Source organism: Garra rufa, chromosome 2 (assembly GCF_049309525.1).
Source record: "Garra rufa chromosome 2, GarRuf1.0, whole genome shotgun sequence".
NCBI classification, from domain to species: domain Eukaryota; kingdom Metazoa; phylum Chordata; class Actinopteri; order Cypriniformes; family Cyprinidae; genus Garra; species Garra rufa.
The window spans coordinates 66,085,080-66,111,935 of record NC_133362.1 but is presented as its reverse complement, the minus strand read 5'-3'; the positions used below and the strand labels follow the sequence as shown (position 1 = coordinate 66,111,935).

General features: G+C 44.1%; 1 protein-coding gene and 43 non-coding genes across 44 annotated transcripts in view; 43 read left to right on the top strand and 1 right to left on the bottom strand.

Annotated features, from left to right (window-relative positions):
• The window catches only part of LOC141326050 (uncharacterized), a 239,686-nt gene that overhangs the window by 171,273 nt on the left and 41,557 nt on the right, over positions 1-26,856 (bottom strand). The window lies entirely within an intron of this gene.
• trnav-aac (transfer RNA valine (anticodon AAC)) lies at positions 526-598 on the top strand. Its single transcript has one exon. It is a non-coding gene; the product is annotated as a tRNA-Val (tRNA).
• trnav-cac (transfer RNA valine (anticodon CAC)) lies at positions 725-797 on the top strand. Its single transcript has one exon. It is a non-coding gene; the product is annotated as a tRNA-Val (tRNA).
• trnav-aac (transfer RNA valine (anticodon AAC)) lies at positions 1,581-1,653 on the top strand. Its single transcript has one exon. It is a non-coding gene; the product is annotated as a tRNA-Val (tRNA).
• On the top strand, positions 1,780-1,852 carry trnav-cac (transfer RNA valine (anticodon CAC)). The gene has a single exon. It is a non-coding gene; the product is annotated as a tRNA-Val (tRNA).
• trnav-cac (transfer RNA valine (anticodon CAC)) lies at positions 2,830-2,902 on the top strand. Its single transcript has one exon. It is a non-coding gene; the product is annotated as a tRNA-Val (tRNA).
• On the top strand, positions 3,509-3,581 carry trnav-cac (transfer RNA valine (anticodon CAC)). Its single transcript has one exon. It is a non-coding gene; the product is annotated as a tRNA-Val (tRNA).
• trnav-aac (transfer RNA valine (anticodon AAC)) lies at positions 4,365-4,437 on the top strand. Its single transcript has one exon. It is a non-coding gene; the product is annotated as a tRNA-Val (tRNA).
• trnav-cac (transfer RNA valine (anticodon CAC)) lies at positions 4,564-4,636 on the top strand. Its single transcript has one exon. It is a non-coding gene; the product is annotated as a tRNA-Val (tRNA).
• trnav-aac (transfer RNA valine (anticodon AAC)) lies at positions 5,420-5,492 on the top strand. The gene has a single exon. It is a non-coding gene; the product is annotated as a tRNA-Val (tRNA).
• Positions 5,619-5,691, top strand: trnav-cac (transfer RNA valine (anticodon CAC)). The gene has a single exon. It is a non-coding gene; the product is annotated as a tRNA-Val (tRNA).
• trnav-aac (transfer RNA valine (anticodon AAC)) lies at positions 6,475-6,547 on the top strand. Its single transcript has one exon. It is a non-coding gene; the product is annotated as a tRNA-Val (tRNA).
• Positions 6,674-6,746, top strand: trnav-cac (transfer RNA valine (anticodon CAC)). Its single transcript has one exon. It is a non-coding gene; the product is annotated as a tRNA-Val (tRNA).
• Positions 7,350-7,422, top strand: trnam-cau (transfer RNA methionine (anticodon CAU)). Its single transcript has one exon. It is a non-coding gene; the product is annotated as a tRNA-Met (tRNA).
• On the top strand, positions 8,029-8,101 carry trnav-uac (transfer RNA valine (anticodon UAC)). Its single transcript has one exon. It is a non-coding gene; the product is annotated as a tRNA-Val (tRNA).
• On the top strand, positions 8,885-8,957 carry trnav-aac (transfer RNA valine (anticodon AAC)). Its single transcript has one exon. It is a non-coding gene; the product is annotated as a tRNA-Val (tRNA).
• Positions 9,084-9,156, top strand: trnav-cac (transfer RNA valine (anticodon CAC)). Its single transcript has one exon. It is a non-coding gene; the product is annotated as a tRNA-Val (tRNA).
• On the top strand, positions 9,760-9,832 carry trnav-cac (transfer RNA valine (anticodon CAC)). The gene has a single exon. It is a non-coding gene; the product is annotated as a tRNA-Val (tRNA).
• trnav-aac (transfer RNA valine (anticodon AAC)) lies at positions 10,914-10,986 on the top strand. Its single transcript has one exon. It is a non-coding gene; the product is annotated as a tRNA-Val (tRNA).
• On the top strand, positions 11,113-11,185 carry trnav-cac (transfer RNA valine (anticodon CAC)). Its single transcript has one exon. It is a non-coding gene; the product is annotated as a tRNA-Val (tRNA).
• Positions 11,969-12,041, top strand: trnaa-agc (transfer RNA alanine (anticodon AGC)). Its single transcript has one exon. It is a non-coding gene; the product is annotated as a tRNA-Ala (tRNA).
• On the top strand, positions 12,168-12,240 carry trnav-cac (transfer RNA valine (anticodon CAC)). Its single transcript has one exon. It is a non-coding gene; the product is annotated as a tRNA-Val (tRNA).
• Positions 13,009-13,081, top strand: trnav-aac (transfer RNA valine (anticodon AAC)). The gene has a single exon. It is a non-coding gene; the product is annotated as a tRNA-Val (tRNA).
• trnav-uac (transfer RNA valine (anticodon UAC)) lies at positions 13,208-13,280 on the top strand. The gene has a single exon. It is a non-coding gene; the product is annotated as a tRNA-Val (tRNA).
• trnav-aac (transfer RNA valine (anticodon AAC)) lies at positions 14,064-14,136 on the top strand. Its single transcript has one exon. It is a non-coding gene; the product is annotated as a tRNA-Val (tRNA).
• trnav-cac (transfer RNA valine (anticodon CAC)) lies at positions 14,939-15,011 on the top strand. Its single transcript has one exon. It is a non-coding gene; the product is annotated as a tRNA-Val (tRNA).
• On the top strand, positions 15,419-15,491 carry trnav-aac (transfer RNA valine (anticodon AAC)). The gene has a single exon. It is a non-coding gene; the product is annotated as a tRNA-Val (tRNA).
• trnav-uac (transfer RNA valine (anticodon UAC)) lies at positions 15,618-15,690 on the top strand. Its single transcript has one exon. It is a non-coding gene; the product is annotated as a tRNA-Val (tRNA).
• trnav-aac (transfer RNA valine (anticodon AAC)) lies at positions 16,474-16,546 on the top strand. The gene has a single exon. It is a non-coding gene; the product is annotated as a tRNA-Val (tRNA).
• Positions 16,673-16,745, top strand: trnav-cac (transfer RNA valine (anticodon CAC)). Its single transcript has one exon. It is a non-coding gene; the product is annotated as a tRNA-Val (tRNA).
• trnav-aac (transfer RNA valine (anticodon AAC)) lies at positions 17,529-17,601 on the top strand. Its single transcript has one exon. It is a non-coding gene; the product is annotated as a tRNA-Val (tRNA).
• Positions 17,728-17,800, top strand: trnav-cac (transfer RNA valine (anticodon CAC)). The gene has a single exon. It is a non-coding gene; the product is annotated as a tRNA-Val (tRNA).
• On the top strand, positions 18,583-18,655 carry trnav-aac (transfer RNA valine (anticodon AAC)). Its single transcript has one exon. It is a non-coding gene; the product is annotated as a tRNA-Val (tRNA).
• Positions 19,458-19,530, top strand: trnav-cac (transfer RNA valine (anticodon CAC)). Its single transcript has one exon. It is a non-coding gene; the product is annotated as a tRNA-Val (tRNA).
• trnav-cac (transfer RNA valine (anticodon CAC)) lies at positions 20,137-20,209 on the top strand. The gene has a single exon. It is a non-coding gene; the product is annotated as a tRNA-Val (tRNA).
• Positions 21,187-21,259, top strand: trnav-cac (transfer RNA valine (anticodon CAC)). The gene has a single exon. It is a non-coding gene; the product is annotated as a tRNA-Val (tRNA).
• Positions 21,667-21,739, top strand: trnav-aac (transfer RNA valine (anticodon AAC)). Its single transcript has one exon. It is a non-coding gene; the product is annotated as a tRNA-Val (tRNA).
• On the top strand, positions 21,866-21,938 carry trnav-cac (transfer RNA valine (anticodon CAC)). Its single transcript has one exon. It is a non-coding gene; the product is annotated as a tRNA-Val (tRNA).
• trnav-aac (transfer RNA valine (anticodon AAC)) lies at positions 22,722-22,794 on the top strand. The gene has a single exon. It is a non-coding gene; the product is annotated as a tRNA-Val (tRNA).
• Positions 22,921-22,993, top strand: trnav-cac (transfer RNA valine (anticodon CAC)). Its single transcript has one exon. It is a non-coding gene; the product is annotated as a tRNA-Val (tRNA).
• Positions 23,777-23,849, top strand: trnav-aac (transfer RNA valine (anticodon AAC)). The gene has a single exon. It is a non-coding gene; the product is annotated as a tRNA-Val (tRNA).
• On the top strand, positions 23,976-24,048 carry trnav-cac (transfer RNA valine (anticodon CAC)). The gene has a single exon. It is a non-coding gene; the product is annotated as a tRNA-Val (tRNA).
• trnav-aac (transfer RNA valine (anticodon AAC)) lies at positions 25,887-25,959 on the top strand. Its single transcript has one exon. It is a non-coding gene; the product is annotated as a tRNA-Val (tRNA).
• trnav-uac (transfer RNA valine (anticodon UAC)) lies at positions 26,086-26,158 on the top strand. The gene has a single exon. It is a non-coding gene; the product is annotated as a tRNA-Val (tRNA).

The window sequence follows — 26,856 nt, the reverse complement described above, 5'->3', positions numbered from 1 at the left end:
TTCAACAAGCGATCACCAAGAGATTGCTGGATGTCATCTCTGCACAACTTTCTGTAGTGTAATGGTTATCACGTTCACCTCACACACGAAAGGTCCCCAGTTTGAAACTGTTTTGAAACAGCTGTTGGCTTTTTCCAAAATTGTTTAAGTAGGGATCTACTGCTTTCTTCGTAAACACTACAAATGCCTTCTGCCAAGTGGATTTACCGAGCAGAAACAGAGTTTCTCTTTTGTGGGAAAACATGAAATGTTTGCAAAGTCAGGTGAGGTGTTTAATTATCTTTTCCTTAGTTCGCTCTTCCACAAGCGATCACCAGGAGATTGCTGGCAGTCATCTCTGCACGGGATTCCATAGTGTAGTGGTTGTCACGTTCGCCTCATGCGAAAGGTCCCCAGTTCGAAACTGGGTGGCAACAGCTGGTGGCTTTTTCCAAAATTGCTTAAGTAGGGATCTGTTGCTTTATTCGTCAACACTACAAAGGCCTTCTGCCAAGCCGAGTTAAAAGAACGGTGGATCCTAATCAAGTTTCTGTAGTGTAGTGGTCATCACGTTCGCCTAACACGCGAAAGGTCCTCGGTTCGAAACCGAGCAGAAACAGTGTTTGTCTTTTGTGGGTAAACATGAACTGTTTGCAAAGTCAGGGGAGGGATTTAGTTATCTTTTCCTTTATTCGTTTTACAGCAAGCGATCACCAGGAGATTGCTGGCTGTGTACTTTTTGCAAGTTTCCATAGTGTAGTGGTTATCACGTTCGCCTCACACGCGAAAGGTCCCCAGTTCGAAACTGGGTGGAAACAGGTACTGGCTTATTCCAAAATTGCTTAAGCCAGGCTCTGCTGCATTCTTAGTCAACACTACAAAGACCTCTTCTGCCAAGTAGTGTTAAAAGAAGAGAGCCTCCCCGTCAGGTTTCTGTAGTGGTCATCACGTTCGCTTTACACGCGAAAGGTCCTCGGTTCCAAACTGAGCGGAAACAGCTTTTTGCCTTGGACGTAAAACATTAATTGTTTGCATCGTCAGACGAGAGATTTAGTAATCTTTTCCTTTATAGGTTTTTCAACAAGCGATCACCACGAGATTGCTGGCTGTCTTCTCTGCACAAGTTTCTGTAGTGTAATGGTTATCACGTTCACCTCACACACAAAAGGTCCCCAGTTTGAAACTGTTTTGAAACAGCTGTTGGCTTTTTCCAAAATTGTTTAAGTAGGGATCTACTGCTTTCTTCGTAAACACTACAAATGCCTTCTGCCAAGTGGATTTACCGAGCAGAAACAGAGTTTCTCTTTTGTGGGAAAACATGAAATGTTTGCAAAGTCAGGTGAGGTGTTTAATTATCTTTTCCTTAGTTCGCTCTTCCACAAGCGATCACCAGGAGATTGCTGGCAGTCATCTCTGCACGGGATTCCATAGTGTAGTGGTTGTCACGTTCGCCTCATGCGAAAGGTCCCCAGTTCGAAACTGGGTGGCAACAGCTGGTGGCTTTTTCCAAAATTGCTTAAGTAGGGATCTGTTGCTTTATTCGTCAACACTACAAAGGCCTTCTGCCAAGCCGAGTTAAAAGAACGGTGGCTCCTAATCAAGTTTCTGTAGTGTAGTGGTCATCACGTTCGCCTAACACGCGAAAGGTCCTCGGTTCGAAACCGAGCAGAAACAGTGTTTCTCTTTCGTGGGAAAACATGAACTGTTTGCAAAGTCAGGGGAGGGATTTAGTTATCTTTTCCTTTATTCGTTTTACAGCAAGCGATCACCAGGAGATTGCTGGCGGTGTACTTTTTGCAAGTTTCCATAGTGTAGTGGTTATCACGTTCGCCTCACACGCGAAAGGTCCCCAGTTCGAAACTGGGTGGAAACAGCTACTGGCTTTTTCCAAAATTACTTAAACCAGGCTCTGCTGCATTCTTAGTCAACACTACAAAGACCTCTTCTGCCAAGTAGTGTTAAAAGAAGAGAGCCTCCCCGTCAGGTTTCTGTAGTGGTCATCACGTTCGCTTTACACGCGAAAGGTCCTCGGTTCCAAACTGAGCGGAAACAGCTTTTTGCCTTGGACGTAAAACATTAATTGTTTGCATCGTCAGATGAGAGATTTAGTAATCTTTTACTTTATAGGTTTTTCAACCAGCGATCACCAAGAGATTGCTGGATGTCGTCTCTGCACAAGTTTCTGTAGTGTAATGGTTATCACATTCACCTCACATACGAAAGGTCCCCAGTTTAAAACTGTGCTGAAACAGCTGTTGGCTTTTTCCAAAATTGTTTAAGTAGGGATCTACTGCTTTCTTCGTAAACAATACAATTGCCTTCTGCCAAGTGGATTTACCGAGCAGAGACAGTGTTTCTCTTTTGTGGGAAAACATGAAATGTTTGCAAAGTCAGCTGAGGTGTTTAATTATCTTTTCCTTAGTTCGCTTTTCCACAAGCGATCACCAGGAGATTGCTGGCAGTCATCTCTGCACGGGATTCCATAGTGTAGTGGTTGTCACGTTCGCCTCATGCGAAAGGTCCCCAGTTCGAAACTGGGCGGCAACAGCTGGTGGCTTTTTCCAAAATTGCTTAAGTAGGGATCTGTTGCTTTCTTCGTCAACACTACAAAGGCCTTCTGCCAAGTAGTGTTAAAAGAAGAGAGCCTCCCCGTCAGGTTTCTGTAGTGGTCATCACGTTCGCTTTACACGCGAAAGGTCCTCGGTTCCAAACTGAGCGGAAACAGCTTTTTGCCTTGGACGTAAAACATTAATTGTTTGCATCGTCAGATGAGAGATTTAGTTATCTTTTCCTTTATTCGTTTTACAGCAAGCGATTACCAGGAGATTGCTGACTGTGTACTTTTTGCAAGTTTCCATAGTGTAGTGGTTATCACGTTCGCCTCACTCGCGAAAGGTCCCCAGTTCGAAACTGGGTGGAAACAGCTACTGGCTTTTTCCAAATTTGCTTAAGCCAGGCTCTGCTGCATTCTTAGTCAACACTACAAAGGCCTCTTCTGCCAAGTGGATTTACCGAGCAGAAACAGAGCTTCTCTTTTGTGGGAAAACATGAAATGTTTGCAAAGTCAGGTGAGGTGTTTAATTATCTTTTCCTTAGTTCGCTCTTCCACAAGCGATCACCAGGAGATTGCTGGCAGTCATCTCTGAACGGGATTCCATAGTGTAGTGGTTGTCACGTTCGCCTCATGCGAAAGGTCCCCAGTTCGAAACTGGGTGGCAACAGCTGGTGGCTTTTTCCAAAATTGCTTAAGTAGGGATCTGTTGCTTTATTCGTCAACACTACAAAGGCCTTCTGCCAAGCCGAGTTAAAAGAACGGTGGATCCTAATCAAGTTTCTGTAGTGTAGTGGTCATCACGTTCGCCTAACACGCGAAAGGTCCTCTGTTCGAAACCGAGCAGAAACAGAGTTTCTCTTTTGTGGGTAAACATGAACTGTTTGCAAAGTCAGGGGAGGGATTTAGTTATCTTTTCCTTTATTCGTTTTACAGCAAGCGATCACCAGGAGATTGCTGGCTGTGTACATTTTGCAAGTTTCCATAGTGTAGTGGTTATCACGTTCGCCTCACACGCGAAAGGTCCCCAGTTCGAAACTGGGTGGAAACAGGTACTGGCTTATTCCAAAATTGCTTAAGCCAGGCTCTGCTGCATTCTTAGTCAACACTACAAAGGCCTCTTCTGCCAAGTAGTGTTAAAAGAAGAGAGGCTCCCCGTCAGGTTTCTGTAGTGGTCATCACGTTTGCTTTACACGCGAAAGGTCCTCGGTTCCAAACTGAGCGGAAACAGCTTTTTGCCTTGGACGTAAAACATTAATTGTTTGCATCGTCAGACGAGAGATTTAGTAATCTTTTCCTTTATAGGTTTTTCAACAAGCGATCACCACGAGATTGCTGGCTGTCTTCTCTGCACAAGTTTCTGTAGTGTAATGGTTATCACGTTCACCTCACACAAAAAAGGTCCCCAGTTTGAAACTGTTTTGAAACAGCTGTTGGCTTTTTCCAAAATTGTTTAAGTAGGGATCTACTGCTTTCTTCGTAAACACTACAAATGCCTTCTGCCAAGTGGATTTACCGAGCAGAAACAGAGTTTCTCTTTTGTGGGAAAACATGAAATGTTTGCAAAGTCAGGTGAGGTGTTTAATTATCTTTTCCTTAGTTCGCTCTTCCACAAGCGATCACCAGGAGATTGCTGGCAGTCGTCTCTGCGAAGGATTCCATAGTGTAGTGGTTGTCACGTTTGCAGCATGCGAAAGGTCCCCAGTTCGAAACTTGGTGGTAACAGCTGGTGGCTTTTTCCAAAATTGCTTAAGTAGGGATCTGTTGCTTTCTTCGTCAACACTACAAAGGCCTTCTGCCAAGCCGAGTTAAAAGAACGGTGGATCCTAATCAAGTTTCTGTAGTGTAGTGGTCATCACGTTTGCCTAACACGCGAAAGGTCCTCGGTTCGAAACCGAGCAGAAACAGTGTTTCTCTTTCGTGGGTAAACATGAACTGTTTGCAAAGTCAGGGGAGGGATTTAGTTATATTTTCCTTTATTCGTTTTACAGCAAGCGATCACCAGGAGATTGCTGGCTGTGTACTTTTTGCAAGTTTCCATAGTGTAGTGGTTATCACGTTCGCCTCACACGCGAAAGGTCCCCAGTTCGAAACTGGGTGGAAACAGCTACTGGCTTTTTCCAAAATTACTTAAACCAGGCTCTGCTGCATTCTTAGTCAACACTACAAAGGCCTCTTCTGCCAAGTAGTGTTAAAAGAATAGAGCCTCCCCGTTAGGTTTCTGTAGTGGTCATCACGTTCGCTTTACACGCGAAAGGTCCTCGGTTCCAAACTGAGCGGAAACAGCTTTTTGCCTTGGACGTAAAACATTAATTGTTTGCATCGTCAGATGAGAGATTTAGTAATCTTTTACTTTATAGGTTTTTCAACAAGCGATCACCAAGAGATTGCTGGATGTCATCTCTGCACAACTTTCTGTAGTGTAATGGTTATCACGTTCACCTCACACACGAAAGGTCCCCAGTTTGAAACTGTTTTGAAACAGCTGTTGGCTTTTTCCAAAATTGTTTAAGTAGGGATCTACTGCTTTCTTCGTAAACACTACAAATGCCTTCTGCCAAGTGGATTTACCGAGCAGAAACAGAGTTTCTCTTTTGTGGGAAAACATGAAATGTTTGCAAAGTCAGGTGAGGTGTTTAATTATCTTTTCCTTAGTTCGCTCTTCCACAAGCGATCACCAGGAGATTGCTGGCAGTCATCTCTGCACGGGATTCCATAGTGTAGTGGTTGTCACGTTCGCCTCATGCGAAAGGTCCCCAGTTCGAAACTGGGTGGCAACAGCTGGTGGCTTTTTCCAAAATTGCTTAAGTAGGGATCTGTTGCTTTATTCGTCAACACTACAAAGGCCTTCTGCCAAGCCGAGTTAAAAGAACGGTGGATCCTAATCAAGTTTCTGTAGTGTAGTGGTCATCACGTTCGCCTAACACGCGAAAGGTCCTCGGTTCGAAACCGAGCAGAAACAGTGTTTGTCTTTTGTGGGTAAACATGAACTGTTTGCAAAGTCAGGGGAGGGATTTAGTTATCTTTTCCTTTATTCGTTTTACAGCAAGCGATCACCAGGAGATTGCTGGCTGTGTACTTTTTGCAAGTTTCCATAGTGTAGTGGTTATCACGTTCGCCTCACACGCGAAAGGTCCCCAGTTCGAAACTAGGTGGAAACAGGTACTGGCTTATTCCAAAATTGCTTAAGCCAGGCTCTGCTGCATTCTTAGTCAACACTACAAAGACCTCTTCTGCCAAGTAGTGTTAAAAGAAGAGAGCCTCCCCGTCAGGTTTCTGTAGTGGTCATCACGTTCGCTTTACACGCGAAAGGTCCTCGGTTCCAAACTGAGCGGAAACAGCTTTTTGCCTTGGACGTAAAACATTAATTGTTTGCATCGTCAGACGAGAGATTTAGTAATCTTTTCCTTTATAGGTTTTTCAACAAGCGATCACCACGAGATTGCTGGCTGTCTTCTCTGCACAAGTTTCTGTAGTGTAATGGTTATCACGTTCACCTCACACACAAAAGGTCCCCAGTTTGAAACTGTTTTGAAACAGCTGTTGGCTTTTTCCAAAATTGTTTAAGTAGGGATCTACTGCTTTCTTCGTAAACACTACAAATGCCTTCTGCCAAGTGGATTTACCGAGCAGAAACAGAGTTTCTCTTTTGTGGGAAAACATGAAATGTTTGCAAAGTCAGGTGAGGTGTTTAATTATCTTTTCCTTAGTTCGCTCTTCCACAAGCGATCACCAGGAGATTGCTGGCAGTCATCTCTGCACGGGATTCCATAGTGTAGAGGTTGTCACGTTCGCCTCATGCGAAAGGTCCCCAGTTCGAAACTGTGTGGCAACAGCTGGTGGCTTTTTCCAAAATTGCTTAAGTAGGGATCTGTTGCTTTATTCGTCAACACTACAAAGGCCTTCTGCCAAGCCGAGTTAAAAGAACGGTGGATCCTAATCAAGTTTCTGTAGTGTAGTGGTCATCACGTTTGCCTAACACGCGAAAGGTCCTCGGTTCGAAACCGAGCAGAAACAGTGTTTCTCTTTCGTGGGAAAACATGAACTGTTTGCAAAGTCAGGGGAGGGATTTAGTTATCTTTTCCTTTATTCGTTTTACAGCAAGCGATCACCAGGAGATTGCTGGCGGTGTACTTTTTGCAAGTTTCCATAGTGTAGTGGTTATCACGTTCGCCTCACACGCGAAAGGTCCCCAGTTCGAAACTGGGTGGAAACAGCTACTGGCTTTTTCCAAAATTACTTAAACCAGGCTCTGCTGCATTCTTAGTCAACACTACAAAGACCTCTTCTGCCAAGTAGTGTTAAAAGAAGAGAGCCTCCCCGTCAGGTTTCTGTAGTGGTCATCACGTTCGCTTTACACGCGAAAGGTCCTCGGTTCCAAACTGAGCGGAAACAGCTTTTTGCCTTGGACGTAAAACATTAATTGTTTGCATCGTCAGATGAGAGATTTAGTAATCTTTTACTTTATAGGTTTTTCAACAAGCGATCACCAAGAGATTGCTGGATGTCATCTCTGCACAAGTTTCTGTAGTGTAATGGTTATCACGTTCACCTCACACACAAAAGGTCCCCTGTTTGAAACTGTTTTGAAACAGCTGTTGGCTTTTTCCAAAATTGTTTAAGTAGGGATCTACTGCTTTCTTCGTAAACACTACAAATGCCTTCTGCCAAGTGGATTTACCGAGCAGAAACAGAGTTTCTCTTTTGTGGGAAAACATGAACTGTTTGCAAAGTCAGGGGAGGGATTTAGTTATCTTTTCCTTTATTCGTTTTACAGCAAGCGATTACCAGGAGATTGCTGGCTGTGTACTTTTTGCAAGTTTCCATAGTGTAGTGGTTATCACGTTCGCCTCATACGCGAAAGGTCCCCAGTTCGAAACTGGGTGGAAACAGCTACTGGCTTTTTCCAAATTTGCTTAAGCCAGGCTCTGCTGCATTCTTAGTCAACACTACAAAGGCCTCTTCTGCCAAGTGGATTTACCGAGCAGAAACAGAGCTTCTCTTTTGTGGGAAAACATGAAATGTTTGCAAAGTCAGGTGAGGTGTTTAATTATCTTTTCCTTAGTTCGCTCTTCCACAAGCGATCACCAGGAGATTGCTGGCAGTCGTCTCTGCGAAGGATTCCATAGTGTAGTGGTTGTCACGTTTGCCGCATGCGAAAGGTCCCCAGTTCGAAACTTGGTGGTAACAGCTGGTGGCTTTTTCCAAAATTGCTTAAGTAGGGATCTGTTGCTTTCTTCGTCAACACTACAAAGGCCTTCTGCCAAGCCGAGTTAAAAGAACGGTGGATCGTAATCAAGTTTCTGTAGTGTAGTGGTCATCACGTTTGCCTAACACGCGAAAGGTCCTCGGTTCGAAACCGGGCAGAAACAGTGTTTCTCTTTCGTGGGTAAACATGAACTGATTGCAAAGTCAGGGGAGGGATTTAGTTATCTTTTCCTTTATTCGTTTTACAGCAAGCGATCACCAGGAGATTGCTGGCTGTGTACTTTTTGCAAGTTTCCATAGTGTAGTGGTTATCACGTTCGCCTTACACGCAAAAGGTCCCCAGTTCGAAACTGGGTGGAAACAGCTACTGGCTTTTTCCAAAATTGCTTAAGCCAGGCTCTGCTGCATTCTTAGTCAACACTACAAAGGCCTCTTCTGCCAAGTAGTGTTAAAAGAAGAGAGGCTCCCCGTCAGGTTTCTGTAGTGGTCATCACGTTCGCTTTACACGCGAAAGGTCCTCGGTTCCAAACTGAGCGGAAACAGCTTTTTGCCTTGGACGTAAAACATTAATTGTTTGCATCGTCAGACGAGAGATTTAGTAATCTTTTCTTTTATAGGTTTTTCAACAAGCGATCACCACGAGATTGCTGGCTGTCTTCTCTGCACAAGTTTCTGTAGTGTAATGGTTATCACATTCACCTCACATACGAAAGGTCCCCAGTTTAAAACTGTGCTGAAACAGCTGTTGGCTTTTTCCAAAATTGTTTAAGTAGGGATCTACTGCTTTCTTCGTAAACAATACAATTGCCTTCTGCCAAGTGGATTTACCGAGCAGAGACAGTGTTTCTCTTTTGTGGGAAAACATGAAATGTTTGCAAAGTCAGCTGAGGTGTTTAATTATCTTTTCCTTAGTTCGCTCTTCCACAAGCGATCACCAGGAGATTGCTGGCAGTCATCTCTGCACGGGATTCCATAGTGTAGTGGTTGTCACGTTCGCCTCATGCGAAAGGTCCCCAGTTCGAAACTGGGCGGCAACAGCTGGTGGCTTTTTCCAAAATTGCTTAAGTAGGGATCTGTTGCTTTCTTCGTCAACACTACAAAGGCCTTCTGCCAAGCCGAGTTAAAAGAACGGTGCATTGTAATCAAGTTTCTGTAGTGTAGTGGTCATCACGTTCGCCTAACACGCGAAAGGTCCTCGGTTCGAAACCGAGCAGAAACAGTGTTTATCTTTTGTGGGTAAACATGAACTGTTTGCAAAGTCAGGGGAGGGATTTAGTTATCTTTTCCTTTATTCGTTTTACAGCAAGCGATCACCAGCAGATTGCTGGCTGTGTACTTTTTGCAAGTTTCCATAGTGTAGTGGTTATCACGTTCGCCTCACACGCGAAAGGTCCCCAGTTCGAAACTGGGTGGAAACAGCTAATGGCTTTTTCCAAAATTACTTAAACCAGGCTCTGCTGCATTCTTAGTCAACACTACAAAGGCCTCTTCTGCCAAGTAGTGTTAAAAGAAGAGAGCCTCCCCGTCAGGTTTCTGTAGTGGTCATCACGTTCGCTTTACACGCGAAAGGTCCTCGGTTCCAAACTGAGCGGAAACAGCTTTTTGCCTTGGACGTAAAACATTAATTGTTTGCATCGTCAGATGAGAGATTTAGTAATCTTTTACTTTATAGGTTTTTCAACAAGCGATCACCAAGAGATTGCTGGATGTCATCTCTGCACAAGTTTCTGTAGTGTAATGGTTATCACGTTCACCTCACACACAAAAGGTCCCCTGTTTGAAACTGTTTTGAAACAGCTGTTGGCTTTTTCCAAAATTGTTTAAGTAGGGATCTACTGCTTTCTTCGTAAACACTTCAAATGCCTTCTGCCAAGTGGATTTACCGAGCAGAAACAGAGTTTCTCTTTTGTGGGAAAACATGAACTGTTTGCAAAGTCAGGGGAGGGATTTAGTTATCTTTTCCTTTATCCGTTTTACAGCAAGCGATTACCAGGAGATTGCTGGCTGTGTACTTTTTGCAAGTTTCCATAGTGTAGTGGTTATCACGTTCGCCTCACACGCGAAAGGTCCCCAGTTCGAAACTGGGTGGAAACAGCTACTGGCTTTTCCCAAATTTGCTTAAGCCAGGCTCTGCTGCATTCTTAGTCAACACTACAAAGGCCTCTTCTGCCAAGTGGATTTACCGAACAGAAACAGAGCTTCTCTTTTGTGGGAAAACATGAAATGTTTGCAAAGTCAGGTGAGGTGTTTAATTATCTTTTCCTTAGTTCGCTCTTCCACAAGCGATCACCAGGAGATTGCTGGCAGTCATCTCTGAACGGGATTCCATAGTGTAGTGGTTGTCACGTTCGCCTCATGCGAAAGGTCCCCAGTTCGAAACTGGGTGGAAACAGCTACTGGCTTTTTCCAAAATTACTTAAACCAGGCTCTGCTGCATTCTTAGTCAACACTACAAAGGCCTCTTCTGCCAAGTAGTGTTAAAAGAAGAGAGCCTCCCCGTCAGGTTTCTGTAGTGGTCATCACGTTCGCTTTATACGCGAAAGGTCCTCGGTTCCAAACTGAGCGGAAACAGCTTTTTGCCTTGGACGTAAAACATTAATTGTTTGCATCGTCAGATGAGAGATTTAGTAATCTTTTACTTTATAGGTTTTTCAACAAGCGATCACCAAGAGATTGCTGGATGTCATCTCTGCACAACTTTCTGTAGTGTAATGGTTATCACGTTCACCTCACACACGAAAGGTCCCCAGTTTGAAACTGTTTTGAAACAGCTGTTGGCTTTTTCCAAAATTGTTTAAGTAGGGATCTACTGCTTTCTTCGTAAACACTACAAATGCCTTCTGCCAAGTGGATTTACCGAGCAGAAACAGAGTTTCTCTATTGTGGGAAAACATGAAATGTTTGCAAAGTCAGGTGAGGTGTTTAATTATCTTTTCCTTAGTTCGCTCTTCCACAAGCGATCACCAGGAGATTGCTGGCAGTCATCTCTGCACGGGATTCCATAGTGTAGTGGTTGTCACGTTCGCCTCATGCGAAAGGTCCCCAGTTCGAAACTGGCTGGCAACAGCTGGTGGCTTTTTCCAAAATTGCTTAAGTAGGGATCTGTTGCTTTATTCGTCAACACTACAAAGGCCTTCTGCCAAGCCGATTTAAAAGAACGGTGGATCCTAATCAAGTTTCTGTAGTGTAGTGGTCATCACGTTCGCCTAACACGCGAAAGGTCCTCGGTTCGAAACCGAGCAGAAACAGTGTTTGTCTTTTGTGGGTAAACATGAACTGTTTGCAAAGTCAGGGGAGGGATTTAGTTATCTTTTCCTTTATTCGTTTTACAGCAAGCGATCACCAGGAGATTGCTGGCTGTGTACTTTTTGTAAGTTTCCATAGTGTAGTGGTTATCACGTTCGCCTCACACGCGAAAGGTCCCCAGTTCGAAACTGGGTGGAAACAGGTACTGGCTTATTCCAAAATTGCTTAAGCCAGGCTCTGCTGCATTCTTAGTCAACACTACAAAGACCTCTTCTGCCAAGTAGTGTTAAAAGAAGAGAGCCTCCCCGTCAGGTTTCTGTAGTGGTCATCACGTTCGCTTTACACGCGAAAGGTCCTCGGTTCCAAACTGAGCGGAAACAGCTTTTTGCCTTGGACGTAAAACATTAATTGTTTGCATCGTCAGACGAGAGATTTAGTAATCTTTTACTTTATAGGTTTTTCAACAAGCGATCACCAAGAGATTGCTGGATGTCATCTCTGCACAACTTTCTGTAGTGTAATGGTTATCACGTTCACCTCACACACGAAAGGTCCCCAGTTTGAAACTGTTTTGAAACAGCTGTTGGCTTTTTCCAAAATTGTTTAAGTAGGGATCTACTGCTTTCTTCGTAAACACTACAAATGCCTTCTGCCAAGTGGATTTACCGAGCAGAAACAGAGTTTCTCTTTTGTGGGAAAACATGAAATGTTTGCAAAGTCAGGTGAGGTGTTTAATTATCTTTTCCTTAGTTCGCTCTTCCACAAGCGATCACCAGGAGATTGCTGGCAGTCATCTCTGAACGGGATTCCATAGTGTAGTGGTTGTCACGTTCGCCTCATGCGAAAGGTCCCCAGTTCGAAACTGGGTGGCAACAGCTGGTGGCTTTTTCCAAAATTGCTTAAGTAGGGATCTGTTGCTTTATTCGTCAACACTACAAAGGCCTTCTGCCAAGCCGAGTTAAAAGAACGGTGGATCCTAATCAAGTTTCTGTAGTGTAGTGGTCATCACGTTCGCCTAGCACGCGAAAGGTCCTATGTTCGAAACCGAGCAGAAACAGAGTTTCTCTTTTGTGGGTAAACATGAACTGTTTGCAAAGTCAGGGGAGGGATTTAGTTATCTTTTCCTTTATTCGTTTTACAGCAAGCGATCACCAGGAGATTGCTGGCTGTGTACATTTTGCAAGTTTCCATAGTGTAGTGGTTATCACGTTCGCCTCACACGCGAAAGGTCCCCAGTTCGAAACTGGGTGGAAACAGGTACTGGCTTAAGCCAGGCTCTGCTGCATTCTTAGTCAACACTACAAAGGCCTCTTCTGCCAAGTAGTGTTAAAAGAAGAGAGGCTCCCCGTCAGGTTTCTGTAGTGGTCATCACGTTTGCTTTACACGCGAAAGGTCCTCGGTTCCAAACTGAGCGGAAACAGCTTTTTGCCTTGGACGTAAAACATTAATTGTTTGCATCGTCAGACGAGAGATTTAGTAATCTTTTCCTTTATAGGTTTTTCAACAAGCGATCACCACGAGATTGCTGGCTGTCTTCTCTGCACAAGTTTCTGTAGTGTAATGGTTATCACGTTCACCTCACACAAAAAAGGTCCCCAGTTTGAAACTGTTTTGAAACAGCTGTTGGCTTTTTCCAAAATTGTTTAAGTAGGGATCTACTGCTTTCTTCGTAAACACTACAAATGCCTTCTGCCAAGTGGATTTACCGAGCAGAAACAGAGTTTCTCTTTTGTGGGAAAACATGAAATGTTTGCAAAGTCAGGTGAGGTGTTTAATTATCTTTTCCTTAGTTCGCTCTTCCACAAGCGATCACCAGGAGATTGCTGGCAGTCATCTCTGCACAGGATTCCATAGTGTAGTGGTTGTCACGTTTGCCGCATGCGAAAGGTCCCCAGTTCGAAACTTGGTGGTAACAGCTGGTGGCTTTTTCCAAAATTGCTTAAGTAGGGATCTGTTGCTTTCTTCGTCAACACTACAAAGGCCTTCTGCCAAGCCGAGTTAAAAGAACGGTGGATCGTAATCAAGTTTCTGTAGTGTAGTGGTCATCACGTTCGCCTAACACGCGAAAGGTCCTCGGTTCGAAACCGGGCAGAAACAGTGTTTCTCTTTCGTGGGTAAACATGAACTGATTGCAAAGTCAGGGGAGGGATTTAGTTATCTTTTCCTTTATTCGTTTTACAGCAAGCGATCACCAGGAGATTGCTGGCTGTGTACTTTTTGCAAGTTTCCATAGTGTAGTGGTTATCACGTTCGCCTTACACGCAAAAGGTCCCCAGTTCGAAACTGGGTGGAAACAGCTACTGGCTTTTTCCAAAATTGCTTAAGCCAGGCTCTGCTGCATTCTTAGTCAACACTACAAAGGCCTCTTCTGCCAAGTAGTGTTAAAAGAAGAGAGGCTCCCCGTCAGGTTTCTGTAGTGGTCATCACGTTCGCTTTACACGCGAAAGGTCCTCGGTTCCAAACTGAGCGGAAACAGCTTTTTGCCTTGGACGTAAAACATTAATTGTTTGCATCGTCAGACGAGAGATTTAGTAATCTTTTCTTTTATAGGTTTTTCAACAAGCGATCACCACGAGATTGCTGGCTGTCTTCTCTGCACAAGTTTCTGTAGTGTAATGGTTATCACATTCACCTCACATACGAAAGGTCCCCAGTTTAAAACTGTGCTGAAACAGCTGTTGGCTTTTTCCAAAATTGTTTAAGTAGGGATCTACTGCTTTCTTCGTAAACAATACAATTGCCTTCTGCCAAGTGGATTTACCGAGCAGAGACAGTGTTTCTCTTTTGTGGGAAAACATGAAATGTTTGCAAAGTCAGCTGAGGTGTTTAATTATCTTTTCCTTAGTTCGCTCTTCCACAAGCGATCACCAGGAGATTGCTGGCAGTCATCTCTGCACGGGATTCCATAGTGTAGTGGTTGTCACGTTCGCCTCATGCGAAAGGTCCCCAGTTCGAAACTGGGCGGCAACAGCTGGTGGCTTTTTCCAAAATTGCTTAAGTAGGGATCTGTTGCTTTCTTCGTCAACACTACAAAGGCCTTCTGCCAAGCCGAGTTAAAAGAACGGTGTATTGTAATCAAGTTTCTGTAGTGTAGTGGTCATCACGTTCGCCTAACACGCGAAAGGTCCTCGGTTCGAAACCGAGCAGAAACAGTGTTTATCTTTTGTGGGTAAACATGAACTGTTTGCAAAGTCAGGGGAGGGATTTAGTTATCTTTTCCTTTATTCGTTTTACAGCAAGCGATCACCAGCAGATTGCTGGCTGTGTACTTTTTGCAAGTTTCCATAGTGTAGTGGTTATCACGTTCGCCTCACACGCGAAAGGTCCCCAGTACGAAACTGGGTGGAAACAGCTAATGGCTTTTTCCAAAATTACTTAAACCAGGCTCTGCTGCATTCTTAGTCAACACTACAAAGGCCTCTTCTGCCAAGTAGTGTTAAAAGAAGAGAGCCTCCCCGTCAGGTTTCTGTAGTGGTCATCACGTTCGCTTTACACGCGAAAGGTCCTCGGTTCCAAACTGAGCGGAAACAGCTTTTTGCCTTGGACGTAAAACATTAATTGTTTGCATCGTCAGATGAGAGATTTAGTAATCTTTTACTTTATAGGTTTTTCAACAAGCGATCACCAAGAGATTGCTGGATGTCATCTCTGCACAAGTTTCTGTAGTGTAATGGTTATCACGTTCACCTCACACACAAAAGGTCCCCTGTTTGAAACTGTTTTGAAACAGCTGTTGGCTTTTTCCAAAATTGTTTAAGTAGGGATCTACTGCTTTCTTCGTAAACACTACAAATGCCTTCTGCCAAGTGGATTTACCGAGCAGAAACAGAGTTTCTCTTTTGTGGGAAAACATGAACTGTTTGCAAAGTCAGGGGAGGGATTTAGTTATCTTTTCCTTTATTCGTTTTACATCAAGCGATTACCAGGAGATTGCTGGCTGTGTACTTTTTGCAAGTTTCCATAGTGTAGTGGTTATCACGTTCGCCTCACACGCGAAAGGTCCCCAGTTCGAAACTGGGTGGAAACAGCTACTGGCTTTTTCCAAATTTGCTTAAGCCAGGCTCTGCTGCATTCTTAGTCAACACTACAAAGGCCTCTTCTGCCAAGTGGATTTACCGAGCAGAAACAGAGCTTCTCTTTTGTGGGAAAACATTAAATGTTTGCAAAGTCAGGTGAGGTGTTTAATTATCTTTTCCTTAGTTCGCTCTTCCACAAGCGATCACCAGGAGATTGCTGGCAGTCATCTCTGCACGGGATTCCATAGTGTAGTGGTTGTCACGTTTGCCGCATGCGAAAGGTCCCCAGTTCGAAACTTGGTGGTAACAGCTGGTGGCTTTTTCCAAAATTGCTTAAGTAGGGATCTGTTGCTTTCTTCGTCAACACTACAAAGGCCTTCTGCCAAGCCGAGTTAAAAGAACGGTGGATCGTAATCAAGTTTCTGTAGTGTAGTGGTCATCACGTTCGCCTAACACGCGAAAGGTCCTCGGTTCGAAACCGGGCAGAAACAGTGTTTCTCTTTCGTGGGTAAACATGAACTGATTGCAAAGTCAGGGGAGGGATTTAGTTATCTTTTCCTTTATTCGTTTTACAGCAAGCGATCACCAGGAGATTGCTGGCTGTGTACTTTTTGCAAGTTTCCATAGTGTAGTGGTTATCACGTTCGCCTTACACGCAAAAGGTCCCCAGTTCGAAACTGGGTGGAAACAGCTACTGGCTTTTTCCAAAATTGCTTAAGCCAGGCTCTGCTGCATTCTTAGTCAACACTACAAAGGCCTCTTCTGCCAAGTAGTGTTAAAAGAAGAGAGGCTCCCCGTCAGGTTTCTGTAGTGGTCATCACGTTCGCTTTACACGCAAAAGGTCCTCGGTTCCAAACTGAGCGGAAACAGCTTTTTGCCTTGGACGTAAAACATTAATTGTTTGCATCGTCAGACGAGAGATTTAGTAATCTTTTCTTTTATAGGTTTTTCAACAAGCGATCACCACGAGATTGCTGGCTGTCTTCTCTGCACAAGTTTCTGTAGTGTAATGGTTATCACATTCACCTCACATACGAAAGGTCCCCAGTTTAAAACTGTGCTGAAACAGCTGTTGGCTTTTTCCAAAATTGTTTAAGTAGGGATCTACTGCTTTCTTCGTAAACAATACAATTGCCTTCTGCCAAGTGGATTTACCGAGCAGAGACAGTGTTTCTCTTTTGTGGGAAAACATGAAATGTTTGCAAAGTCAGCTGAGGTGTTTAATTATCTTTTCCTTAGTTCGCTCTTCCACAAGCGATCACCAGGAGATTGCTGGCAGTCATCTCTGCACGGGATTCCATAGTGTAGTGGTTGTCACGTTCGCCTCATGCGAAAGGTCCCCAGTTCGAAACTGGGCGGCAACAGCTGGTGGCTTTTTCCAAAATTGCTTAAGTAGGGATCTGTTGCTTTCTTCGTCAACACTACAAAGGCCTTCTGCCAAGCCGAGTTAAAAGAACGGTGTATTGTAATCAAGTTTCTGTAGTGTAGTGGTCATCACGTTCGCCTAACACGCGAAAGGTCCTCGGTTCGAAACCGAGCAGAAACAGTGTTTATCTTTTGTGGGTAAACATGAACTGTTTGCAAAGTCAGGGGAGGGATTTAGTTATCTTTTCCTTTATTCGTTTTACAGCAAGCGATCACCAGGAGATTGCTGGCTGTGTACTTTTTGCAAGTTTCCATAGTGTAGTGGTTATCACGTTCGCCTCACACGCGAAAGGTCCCCAGTTCGAAACTGGGTGGAAACAGGTACTGGCTTATTCCAAAATTGCTTAAGCCAGGCTCTGCTGCATTCTTAGTCAACACTACAAAGACCTCTTCTGCCAAGTAGTGTTAAAAGAAGAGAGCCTCCCCGTCAGGTTTCTGTAGTGGTCATCACGTTCGCTTTACACGCGAAAGGTCCTCGGTTCCAAACTGAGCGGAAACAGCTTTTTGCCTTGGACGTAAAACATTAATTGTTTGCATCGTCAGATGAGAGATTTAGTAATCTTTTACTTTATAGGTTTTTCAACAAGCGATCACCAAGAGATTGCTGGATGTCATCTCTGCACAACTTTCTGTAGTGTAATGGTTATCACGTTCACCTCACACACGAAAGGTCCCCAGTTTGAAACTGTTTTGAAACAGCTGTTGGCTTTTTCCAAAATTGTTTAAGTAGGGATCTACTGCTTTCTTCGTAAACACTACAAATGCCTTCTGCCAAGTGGATTTACCGAGCAGAAACAGAGTTTCTCTTTTGTGGGAAAACATGAAATGTTTGCAAAGTCAGGTGAGGTGTTTAATTATCTTTTCCTTAGTTCGCTCTTCCACAAGCGATCACCAGGAGATTGCTGGCAGTCATCTCTGCACGGGATTCCATAGTGTAGTGGTTGTCACGTTCGCCTCATGCGAAAGGTCCCCAGTTCGAAACTGGGTGGCAACAGCTGGTGGCTTTTTCCAAAATTGCTTAAGTAGGGATCTGTTGCTTTATTCGTCAACACTACAAAGGCCTTCTGCCAAGCCGAGTTAAAAGAACGGTGGATCCTAATCAAGTTTCTGTAGTGTAGTGGTCATCACGTTCGCCTAACACGCGAAAGGTCCTCGGTTCGAAACCGAGCAGAAACAGTGTTTGTCTTTTGTGGGTAAACATGAACTGTTTGCAAAGTCAGGGGAGGGATTTAGTTATCTTTTCCTTTATTCGTTTTACAGCAAGCGATCACCAGGAGATTGCTGGCTGTGTACTTTTTGCAAGTTTCCATAGTGTAGTGGTTATCACGTTCGCCTCACACGCGAAAGGTCCCCAGTTCGAAACTGGGTGGAAACAGGTATTGGCTTATTCCAAAATTGCTTAAGCCAGGCTCTGCTGCATTCTTAGTCAACACTACAAAGACCTCTTCTGCCAAGTAGTGTTAAAAGAAGAGAGCCTCCCCGTCAGGTTTCTGTAGTGGTCATCACGTTCGCTTTACACGCGAAAGGTCCTCGGTTCCAAACTGAGCGGAAACAGCTTTTTGCCTTGGACGTAAAACATTAATTGTTTGCATCGTCAGACGAGAGATTTAGTAATCTTTTCCTTTATAGGTTTTTCAACAAGCGATCACCACGAGATTGCTGGCTGTCTTCTCTGCACAAGTTTCTGTAGTGTAATGGTTATCACGTTCACCTCACACACAAAAGGTCCCCAGTTTGAAACTGTTTTGAAACAGCTGTTGGCTTTTTCCAAAATTGTTTAAGTAGGGATCTACTGCTTTCTTCGTAAACACTACAAATGCCTTCTGCCAAGTGGATTTACCGAGCAGAAACAGAGTTTCCCTTTCTTCGAAAACATGAAATGTTTGCAAAGTCAGCTGAGGTGTTTAATTATCTTTTCCTTAGTTCGCTCTTCCACAAGCGATCACCAGGAGATTGCTGGCAGTCATCTCTGCACGGGATTCCATAGTGTAGTGGTTGTCACGTTCGCCTCATGCGAAAGGTCCCCAGTTCGAAACTGGGCGGCAACAGCTGGTGGCTTTTTCCAAAATTGCTTAAGTAGGGATCTGTTGCTTTCTTCGTCAACACTACAAAGGCCTTCTGCCAAGCCGAGTTAAAAGAACGGTGTATTGTAATCAAGTTTCTGTAGTGTAGTGGTCATCACGTTCGCCTAACACGCGAAAGGTCCTCGGTTCGAAACCGAGCAGAAACAGTGTTTATCTTTTGTGGGTAAACATGAACTGTTTGCAAAGTCAGGGGAGGGATTTAGTTATCTTTTCCTTTATTCGTTTTACAGCAAGCGATCACCAGCAGATTGCTGGCTGTGTACTTTTTGCAAGTTACCATAGTGTAGTGGTTATCACGTTCGCCTCACACGCGAAAGGTCCCCAGTTCGAAACTGGGTGGAAACAACTAATGGCTTTTTCCAAAATTACTTAAACCAGGCTCTGCTGCGTTCTTAGTCAACACTACAAAGGCCTCTTCTGCCAAGTAGTGTTAAAAGAAGAGAGCCTCCCCGTCAGGTTTCTGTAGTGGTCATCACGTTCGCTTTACACGCGAAAGGTCCTCGGTTCCAAACTGAGCGGAAACAGCTTTTTGCCTTGGACGTAAAACATTAATTGTTTGCATCGTCAGATGAGAGATTTAGTAATCTTTTACTTTATAGGTTTTTCAACAAGCGATCACCAAGAGATTGCTGGATGTCATCTCTGCACAAGTTTCTGTAGTGTAATGGTTATCACGTTCACCTCACACACAAAAGGTCCCCTGTTTGAAACTGTTTTGAAACAGCTGTTGGCTTTTTCCAAAATTGTTTAAGTAGGGATCTACTGCTTTCTTCGTAAACACTACAAATGCCTTCTGCCAAGTGGATTTACCGAGCAGAAACAGAGTTTCTCTTTTGTGGGAAAACATGAACTGTTTGCAAAGTCAGGGGAGGGATTTAGTTATCTTTTCCTTTATTCGTTTTACAGCAAGCGATTACCAGGAGATTGCTGGCTGTGTACTTTTTGCAAGTTTCCATAGTGTAGTGGTTATCACGTTCGCCTCACACGCGAAAGGTCCCCAGTTCGAAACTGGGTGGAAACAGCTACTGGCTTTTTCCAAATTTGCTTAAGCCAGGCTCTGCTGCATTCTTAGTCAACACTACAAAGGCCTCTTCTGCCAAGTGGATTTACCGAGCAGAAACAGAGCTTCTCTTTTGTGGGAAAACATGAAATGTTTGCAAAGTCAGGTGAGGTGTTTAATTATCTTTTCCTTAGTTCGCTCTTCCACAAGCGATCACCAGGAGATTGCTGGCAGTCATCTCTGAACGGGATTCCATAGTGTAGTGGTTGTCACGTTCGCCTCATGCGAAAGGTCCCCAGTTCGAAACTGGGTGGCAACAGCTGGTGGCTTTTTCCAAAATTGCTTAAGTAGGGATCTGTTGCTTTATTCGTCAACACTACAAAGGCCTTCTGCCAAGCCGAGTTAAAAGAACGGTGGATCCTAATCAAGTTTCTGTAGTGTAGTGGTCATCACGTTCGCCTAACACGCGAAAGGTCCTCTGTTCGAAACCGAGCAGAAACAGAGTTTCTCTTTTGTGGGTAAACATGAACTGTTTGCAAAGTCAGGGGAGGGATTTAGTTATCTTTTCCTTTATTCGTTTTACAGCAAGCGATCACCAGGAGATTGCTGGCTGTGTACATTTTGCAAGTTTCCATAGTGTAGTGGTTATCACGTTCGCCTCACACGCGAAAGGTCCCCAGTTCGAAACTGGGTGGAAACAGGTACTGGCTTATTCCAAAATTGCTTAAGCCAGGCTCTGCTGCATTCTTAGTCAACACTACAAAGGCCTCTTCTGCCAAGTAGTGTTAAAAGAAGAGAGGCTCCCCGTCAGGTTTCTGTAGTGGTCATCACGTTTGCTTTACACGCGAAAGGTCCTCGGTTCCAAACTGAGCGGAAACAGCTTTTTGCCTTGGACGTAAAACATTAATTGTTTGCATCGTCAGACGAGAGATTTAGTAATCTTTTCCTTTATAGGTTTTTCAACAAGCGATCACCACGAGATTGCTGGCTGTCTTCTCTGCACAAGTTTCTGTAGTGTAATGGTTATCACGTTCACCTCACACAAAAAAGGTCCCCAGTTTGAAACTGTTTTGAAACAGCTGTTGGCTTTTTCCAAAATTGTTTAAGTAGGGATCTACTGCTTTCTTCGTAAACACTACAAATGCCTTCTGCCAAGTGGATTTACCGAGCAGAAACAGAGTTTCTCTTTTGTGGGAAAACATGAAATGTTTGCAAAGTCAGCTGAGGTGTTTAATTATCTTTTCCTTAGTTCGCTTTTCCACAAGCGATCACCAGGAGATTGCTGGCAGTCATCTCTGCACGGGATTCCATAGTGTAGTGGTTGTCACGTTCGCCTCATGCGAAAGGTCCCCAGTTCGAAACTGGGCGGCAACAGCTGGTGGCTTTTTCCAAAATTGCTTAAGTAGGGATCTGTTGCTTTCTTCGTCAACACTACAAAGGCCTTCTGCCAAGTAGTGTTAAAAGAAGAGAGCCTCCCCGTCAGGTTTCTGTAGTGGTCATCACGTTCGCTTTACACGCGAAAGGTCCTCGGTTCCAAACTGAGCGGAAACAGCTTTTTGCCTTGGACGTAAAACATTAATTGTTTGCATCGTCAGATGAGAGATTTAGTTATCTTTTCCTTTATTCGTTTTACAGCAAGCGATTACCAGGAGATTGCTGACTGTGTACTTTTTGCAAGTTTCCATAGTGTAGTGGTTATCACGTTCGCCTCACTCGCGAAAGGTCCCCAGTTCGAAACTGGGTGGAAACAGCTACTGGCTTTTTCCAAATTTGCTTAAGCCAGGCTCTGCTGCATTCTTAGTCAACACTACAAAGGCCTCTTCTGCCAAGTGGATTTACCGAGCAGAAACAGAGCTTCTCTTTTGTGGGAAAACATGAAATGTTTGCAAAGTCAGGTGAGGTGTTTAATTATCTTTTCCTTAGTTCGCTCTTCCACAAGCGATCACCAGGAGATTGCTGGCAGTCATCTCTGAACGGGATTCCATAGTGTAGTGGTTGTCACGTTCGCCTCATGCGAAAGGTCCCCAGTTCGAAACTGGGTGGCAACAGCTGGTGGCTTTTTCCAAAATTGCTTAAGTAGGGATCTGTTGCTTTATTCGTCAACACTACAAAGGCCTTCTGCCAAGCCGAGTTAAAAGAACGGTGGATCCTAATCAAGTTTCTGTAGTGTAGTGGTCATCACGTTTGCCTAACACGCGAAAGGTCCTCGGTTCGAAACCGAGCAGAAACAGAGTTTCTCTTTTGTGGGTAAACATGAACTGTTTGCAAAGTCAGGGGAGGGATTTAGTTATCTTTTCCTTTATTCGTTTTACAGCAAGCGATCACCAGGAGATTGCTGGCTGTGTACATTTTGCAAGTTTCCATAGTGTAGTGGTTATCACGTTCGCCTCACACGCGAAAGGTCCCCAGTTCGAAACTGGGTGGAAACAGGTACTGGCTTATTCCAAAATTGCTTAAGCCAGGCTCTGCTGCATTCTTAGTCAACACTACAAAGGCCTCTTCTGCCAAGTAGTGTTAAAAGAAGAGAGGCTCCCCGTCAGGTTTCTGTAGTGGTCATCACGTTTGCTTTACACGCGAAAGGTCCTCGGTTCCAAACTGAGCGGAAACAGCTTTTTGCCTTGGACGTAAAACATTAATTGTTTGCATCGTCAGACGAGAGATTTAGTAATCTTTTCCTTTATAGGTTTTTCAACAAGCGATCACCACGAGATTGCTGGCTGTCTTCTCTGCACAAGTTTCTGTAGTGTAATGGTTATCACGTTCACCTCACACAAAAAAGGTCCCCAGTTTGAAACTGTTTTGAAACAGCTGTTGGCTTTTTCCAAAATTGTTTAAGTAGGGATCTACTGCTTTCTTCGTAAACACTACAAATGCCTTCTGCCAAGTGGATTTACCGAGCAGAAACAGAGTTTCTCTTTTGTGGGAAAACATGAAATGTTTGCAAAGTCAGGTGAGGTGTTTAATTATCTTTTCCTTAGTTCGCTCTTCCACAAGCCATCACCAGGAGATTGCTGGCAGTCATCTCTGCACGGGATTCCATAGTGTAGTGGTTGTCACGTTCGCCTCATGCGAAAGGTCCCCAGTTCGAAACTGGGTGGCAACAGCTGGTGGCTTTTTCCAAAATTGCTTAAGTAGGGATCTGTTGCTTTATTCGTCAACACTACAAAGGCCTTCTGCCAAGCCGAGTTAAAAGAACGGTGGATCCTAATCAAGTTTCTGTAGTGTAGTGGTCATCACGTTCGCCTAACACGCGAAAGGTCCTCGGTTCGAAACCGAGCAGAAACAGAGTTTCTCTTTTGTGGGTAAACATGAACTGTTTGCAAAGTCAGGGGAGGGATTTAGTTATCTTTTCCTTTATTCGTTTTACAGCAAGCGATCACCAGGAGATTGCTGGCTGTGTACTTTTTGCAAGTTTCCATAGTGTAGTGGTTATCACGTTCGCCTCACACGCGAAAGGTCCCCAGTTCGAAACTGGGTGGAAACAGGTACTGGCTTATTCCAAAATTGCTTAAGCCAGGCTCTGCTGCATTCTTAGTCAACACTACAAAGGCCTCTTCTGCCAAGTAGTGTTAAAAGAAGAGAGGCTCCCCGTCAGGTTTCTGTAGTGGTCATCACGTTTGCTTTACACGCGAAAGGTCCTCGGTTCCAAACTGAGCGTAAACAGCTTTTTGCCTTGGACGTAAAACATTAATTGTTTGCATCGTCAGACGAGAGATTTAGTAATCTTTTCCTTTATAGGTTTTTCAACAAGCGATCACCACGAGATTGCTGGCTGTCTTCTCTGCACAAGTTTCTGTAGTGTAATGGTTATCACGTTCACCTCACACACAAAAGGTCCCCAGTTTGAAACTGTTTTGAAACAGCTGTTGGCTTTTTCCAAAATTGTTTAAGTAGGGATCTACTGCTTTCTTCGTAAACACTACAAATGCCTTCTGCCAAGTGGATTTACCGAGCAGAAACAGAGTTTCTCTTTTGTGGGAAAACATGAAATGTTTGCAAAGTCAGGTGAGGTGTTTAATTATCTTTTCCTTAGTTTGCTCTTCCACAAGCGATCACCAGGAGATTGCTGGCAGTAGTCTCTGCGAAGGATTCCATAGTGTAGTGGTTGTCACGTTTGCTGCATGCGAAAGGTCCCCAGTTCGAAACTTGGTGGTAACAGCTGGTGGCTTTTTCCAAAATTGCTTAAGTAGGGATCTGTTGCTTTCTTCGTCAACACTACAAAGGCCTTCTGCCAAGCCGAGTTAAAAGAACGGTGGATTGTAATCAAGTTTCTGTAGTGTAGTGGTCATCACGTTCGCCTAACATGCGAAAGGTCCTCGGTTCGAAACCGAGCAGAAACAGTGTTTCTCTTTCGTGGGTAAACATGAACTGTTTGCAAAGTCAGGGGAGGGATTTAGTTATCTTTTCCTTTATTCGTTTTACAGCAAGCGATCACCAGGAGATTGCTGGCTGTGTACTTTTTGCAAGTTTCCATAGTGTAGTGGTTATCACGTTCGCCTCACACGCGAAAGGTCCCCAGTTCGAAACTGGGTGGAAACAGCTACTGTCTTTTTCCAAAATTACTTAAACCAGGCTCTGCTGCATTCTTAGTCAACACTACAAAGGCCTCTTCTGCCAAGTAGTGTTAAAAGAAGAGAGCCTCCCCGTCAGGTTTCTGTAGTGGTCATCACGTTCGCTTTACACGCGAAAGGTCCTCGGTTCCAAACTGAGCGGAAACAGCTTTTTGCCTTGGACGTAAAACATTAATTGTTTGCATCGTCAGATGAGAGATTTAGTAATCTTTTACTTTATAGGTTTTTCAACAAGTGATCACCAAGAGATTGCTGGATGTCATCTCTGCACAAGTTTCTGTAGTGTAATGGTTATCACGTTCACCTCACACACGAAAGGTCCCCAGTTTGAAACTGTTTTGAAACAGCTGTTGGCTTTTTCCAAAATTGTTTAAGTAGGGATCTACTGCTTTCTTCGTAAACACTACAAATGCCTTCTGCCAAGTGGATTTACCGAGCAGAAACAGAGTTTCTCTTTTGTGGGAAAACATGAAATGTTTGCAAAGTCAGGTGAGGTGTTTAATTATCTTTTCCTTAGTTCGCTCTTCCACAAGCGATCACCAGGAGATTGCTGGCAGTCATCTCTGCACGGGATTCCATAGTGTAGTGGTTGTCACGTTCGCCTCATGCGAAAGGTCCCCAGTTCAAAACTGGGTGGCAACAGCTGGTGGCTTTTTCCAAAATTGCTTAAGTAGGGATCTGTTGCTTTATTCGTCAACACTACAAAGGCCTTCTGCCAAGCCGAGTTAAAAGAACGTTGGATCCTAATCAAGTTTCTGTAGTGTAGTGGTCATCACGTTCGCCTAACACGCGAAAGGTCCTCGGTTTGAAACCGAGCAGAAACCGAGTTTCTCTTTTGTGGGTAAACATGAACTGTTTGCAAAGTCAGGGGAGGGATTTAGTTATCTTTTCCTTTATTCGTTTTACAGCAAGCGGTCACCAGGAGATTGCTGGCTGTTTACTTTTTGCAAGTTTCCATAGCGTAGTGGTTATCACGTTCACCTCACACGCGGAAGGTCCCCAGTTCGAAACTGGGTGGAAACAGCTACTGGCTTTTTCCAAAATTACTTAAACCAGGCTCTGCTGCATTCTTAGTCAACACTACAAAGACCTCTTCTGCCAAGTAGTGTTAAAAGAAGAGAGCCTCCCCGTCAGGTTTCTGTAGTGGTCATCACGTTCGCTTTACACGCGAAAGGTCCTCGGTTCCAAACTGAGCGGAAACAGCTTTTTGCCTTGGACGTATAACATTAATTGTTTGCATCGTCAGATGAGAGATTTAGTAATCTTTTACTTTATAGGTTTTTCAACCAGCGATCACCAAGAGATTGCTGGTTGTCATCTCTGCACAAGTTTCTGTAGTGTAATGGTTATCACGTTCACCTCACACTCGAAAGGTCCCCAGTTTGAAACTGTTTTGAAACAGCTGTTGGCTTTTTCCAAAATTGTTTAAGTAGGGATCTACTGCTTTCTTCGTAAACACTACAAATGCCTTCTGCCAAGTGGATTTACCGAGCAGAAACAGAGTTTCTCTTTTGTGGGAAAACATGAAATGTTTGCAAAGTCAGGTGAGGTGTTTAATTATCTTTTCCTTAGTTCGCTCTTCCACAAGCGATCACCAGGAGATTGCTGGCAGTCATCTCTGCACGGGATTCCATAGTGTAGTGGTTGTCACGTTCGCCTCATGCGAAAGGTCCCCAGTTCAAAACTGGGTGGCAACAGCTGGTGGCTTTTTCCAAAATTGCTTAAGTAGGGATCTGTTGCTTTATTCGTCAACACTACAAAGGCCTTCTGCCAAGCCGAGTTAAAAGAACGTTGGATCCTAATCAAGTTTCTGTAGTGTAGTGGTCATCACGTTCGCCTAACACGCGAAAGGTCCTCGGTTTGAAACCGAGCAGAAACAGTGTTTCTCTTTCGTGGGTAAACATGAACTGTTTGCAAAGTCAGGGGAGGGATTTAGTTATCTTTTCCTTTATTCGTTTTACAGCAAGCGATCACCAGGAGATTGCTGGCTGTGCACTTTTTGCAAGTTTCCATAGTGTAGTGGTTATCACGTTCGCCTTACACGCGAAAGGTCCCCAGTTCGAAACTGGGTGGAAACAGCTAGTGGCTTTTTCCAAAATTGCTTAAGCCAGGCTCTGCTGCATTCTTAGTCAACACTACAAAGGCCTCTTCTGCCAAGTAGTGTTAAAAGAAGAGAGGCTCCCCGTCAGGTTTCTGTAGTGGTCATCACGTTTGCTTTACACGCGAAAGGTCCTCGGTTCCAAACTGAGCGGAAACAGCTTTTTGCCTTGGACGTAAAACATTAATTGTTTGCATCGTCAGAAGAGAGATTTAGTAATCTTTTCTTTTATAGGTTTTTCAACAAGCGATCACCACGAGATTGCTGGCTGTCTTCTCTGCACAAGTTTCTGTAGTGTAATGGTTATCACGTTCACCTCACACACAAAAGGTCCCCAGTTTGAAACTGTTTTGAAACAGCTGTTGGCTTTTTCCAAAATTGTTTAAGTAGGGATCTACTGCTTTCTTCGTAAACACTACAAATGCCTTCTGCCAAGTGGATTTACCGAGCAGAAACAGAGTTTCTCTTTTGTGGGAAAACATGAAATGTTTGCAAAGTCAGGTGAGGTGTTTAATTATCTTTTCCTTAGTTCGCTCTTCCACAAGCGATCACCAGGAGATTGCTGGCAGTCGTCTCTGCGAAGGATTCCATAGTGTAGTGGTTGTCACGTTTGCCGCATGCGAAAGGTCCCCAGTTCGAAAACTTGGTGGTAACAGCTGGTGGCTTTTTCCAAAATTG